This window comes from Cynara cardunculus (genome assembly GCF_001531365.2).
Source record: "Cynara cardunculus var. scolymus isolate 2C chromosome LG 14, CcrdV1, whole genome shotgun sequence".
NCBI classification, from domain to species: Eukaryota; Viridiplantae; Streptophyta; class Magnoliopsida; order Asterales; family Asteraceae; genus Cynara; species Cynara cardunculus.
This window is the reverse complement of record NC_037541.1, coordinates 3,702,372-3,706,167: the sequence shown is the minus strand read 5'-3', so window position 1 is coordinate 3,706,167 and position 3,796 is coordinate 3,702,372.

Sequence of the window (3,796 nt, the reverse complement as noted above, 5' to 3'; positions counted from 1 at the left end):
AACCAATACAACTCAATCTCAACCGTCCATTTCATTTGATTAATATTTTATTTTGATTGTTTCCTAATATAAAGTATTGATCATAATTAATGAACCATATTCATCTTCCATAAATATTCAAATCATAATAAATGAACTCTCATCATTTCCATAAATACCTCAATTTATTGGGTTGCATTGGTTGTACAAATGTTATGGGTTGTATTTGAAACAAACTCTGTATATATAATTATATATATACATATTTTTTCTATTTATTATTCAATAAGATAACTATTAAAAAAATTACATTCATAGTAGAAGAAAAATCATATATATTAATATTATATAAATAATTTGTGATCAAAAATTCAAAATAGAATTTGAAAGGGTTTTACAACTTTGTTTTAACTATGAGTATATGATGTGTGTGAATCCATGGAAACGTGAATGATGCGACTTGGTAATTTGTGAAAATTTAAAATTCAAAGTTAGAAATATTTAAAAATAAAATTGAAAAAGTTCACGCTTTGAAAAAAACGCATATACCAGGTGTGCTACGGTGGGATTTTTGAACCTTTGTTGTCAAGACTCCATTGGTAATCTGCCTCTAATTTTTGGGTTTAAGTGAGAATTGTCGATCATTACTCAGTTATTTGTCGGTAATTACCGATGGACACTTCCGTCGGTAATTTTCTTCTGTTAAAGTCGGTTCTAGAAGTGAGAGAATTAGTTAAACACATTTTTTTTTATCAGGGATAGTGTTCATACCTGAAGCCAAGAGATTTATTTTTAACCATGGTCTTCGCTATTACTCAGACATGCAAAAATATTAGCACAGGGTTTGTATCACAGTGGTTATAAAACTTCCTTAAGAAACATAAATATTTTCCAACAAAGCTTTACTTTTTGAAACAGATTTAAACCATGGTCATAAACTTCTTATATAGATTTATGTTAATCATGCCCTTTGCTGTCATTAAGAGAGACAAAAAAATTACCATCGGTAATTCATTACTTAAGGTTAAACAAACTTTGTAGAATTAGTTGAACCATGGTTATAAACTCCTTATATACAAATAATTTTGTTTCATCATGGCTATTGTTTACCCTAGAGCAACATGGATTATTTTAACCATCCCTTTGTCTCGTGTTTAGACAAGTAAAAAATAACCAGCATAGTTAAAAGAAATTGAAGACACACGAATATGTTTCAATCGTGGATATAGTTTAACTTTTAGAGACAAAGAATTAGTTAACCATGTTCATAAACTCCTTATACAATCTTCCATTAAATTACACTTCGAAGTCTAAAATTGCAGCCAGAAGAAAATAACAAGACGTCCCAGAAAAATACATTATCTGTAATGAAACATTATGTAATTATCTCCTAAGCACATCCAATGCTATGGGATTTCGTGGACAAGTGCTTCTTAATCTGACAAAAGCATGTTAACCCGTTGCTCTGCCCAAAAGCAAAAGAAGCCGAAGCACTAGCAATTAGCTCCGAAACCCCTTCTATGCCTTCCCCGTTAACAGTGGTTTCTTCTTCGTGTATAGTTTCAAGGGTTGTTTGTGAAGTTGGTAGTCTGGATATTTGCAGAAATAGTGATGCTGCTACAGCAGAAAAGGGAGTCCGATATGGTGATGATGCTGGTTTGGTCTTGAGTTGGGGCTGGGGTACTGAGACAGAGAAAAGCTTTGTTGCCATGTCTATGGTCTGGGTTTCTCGAGCAAGTAGAAAAGCAGATGAGGAGATACAAAGAAGAGATTTGAAGGATAAGTGAATATGAAATGCTTTTGTTGGATAATTTATAGGAGTATAGGACCAGGAGCAAATATATATTATTAACAATTTCCTGTTATCATTTATTGGCAGTCAAGATATCACCACCATTAGATATAGGGGTATGGAGATGACAAAAATTGAAGATTTAGTTATGATTAGAAATTAGAAATCTACTTTTCGATCCAATTTAAAAAATTTGTTTCGATAATTTATAATCCAAGTTTTCGCAGGAAAATGATCCCACAAAAAAAAGAATTCTACAGTACGAAATAAATTGCCTAGTTATCATTATAAGAGATCCAATTTTTTGGTCATTAAGGAGCAGAAAAGCAATACTCTGACCGCTGAGTTAAGTAGGTCATTTATCTTCACAAAGAAAACCAAACATAAATCCCTCCTACAACTCATGAATTAAGAATTCTCACAACAACAAGGTCTACTCGTCATGCATTAGGCGTTAATGAAACTTTTTACATGAACCTTTCACAAGATTCCTAACTAAGAGTAAAATTATCAACTAATCAGAACGCTTGATTATTAGACCATGGTATAGGGCACTTGTTAGCCTTGGGTTCATTAATTTCGTATTGAGATTATGCCTGAATGTTTTTCCATTTCGAAGGCTGTGAAATTCGGGCTGTATACATAGATTCTCGATTTTACATATTTAAATGAGAGATCGACGATTACGAGCAGTTAAATGGTAACAATCGTTAATGGATAAGATTGAAGAATGGTTACAACCGAATCAGAGAAGTCTGGACTAAGTCTGAATGCACATATCATAACTCTAGACATAACTCTGGATCCACTTGTTTAGACTTAGGACTTGGTTATTTTACTAAGTCTGACAAATCACAAGTCTGGACACAAGGTCTAGATCTCTAAAACCATTGAACCAGACTTAGGACTTAAGTCCAAGAGCATTGTTCAGACTTAAAACTTGGGCAATTTCAATGTGATTTCAAAGATCTGATCGCACTATCTGACTCATACTTAGTGAGATTTTCACTAAATATGAATCTTTATAAATTCCAAAAACCATGCCAAAGGGCTCTGTCCCTTGGAACCCCGTTAGGAGAGCTACCCCTCGAACCCCACAAGGGGGCGTAGCCCCTTGACCCCCGTTTTATGGCGATCTAAGATGATAGAGGTTATATTTGTGAGTGCGTACTTCATACCTCCTAACTCATTAGTTTTTGTTTCATCACCTTAACCTATCTCAAATGAATCACAATCACACTATAATGACCAATGACACTAAAATCACCAACAACCACCAGCAACCTCATAAAAAAAATTATAAAACTACACTGAGTAGTGTTTGCAAGTGGTTGGGGATTTGTGTTCTACTTCATTTAATAAGGTGTATTTTCTTTTTCTTTTTTTATAATTTTCATTTCAAAATAAGTTAACATGACCTTGTTCTCAAGCTACATGTCTCAATCGAAATATTTATCTTCCAATGAGAAATATTTGTAGACAAGTCATCTCGACCTTTTAGTATTTATCTTTCCAAAAGCACAAAGCGGTCAACTTGCCATTACTACGAACATACTCCAACATGCCAGTCCAAAATTGTGCTTTATGGATTAGATTACCATCGACGTCCTTTTGTTTTTTCTTTTAAATAGATGCCATCTTTTGCACGGCAATATATAGTTTTTGGCATTATTTTGTGAGGGAGAGGGAGATGTAGAAGTTTACCCTTTTTCTTCGACCACCTATATATTTAAATACGAGGGTCTAGTTGATTTATATTATCTTAGAGAGAAATGAAACTGTAAACATCAATATCACTTGCTTAATCAATATAAATAAAATTCACTCACGCAAAATGTAAATTATTAAGTAAAAAGCTTAAATTCTATATTTTTGGAAATGAAAAGAGTAATTAATGTCTATAATCCATGGCATCCATCGACACCCACAAACACAAAATCTCTATTCATCCTAAGTGTGTGTGTATATATATATATATACATATATAGAGGAGTGATCATATGAAAACCGCCCTCATTTGTGTAA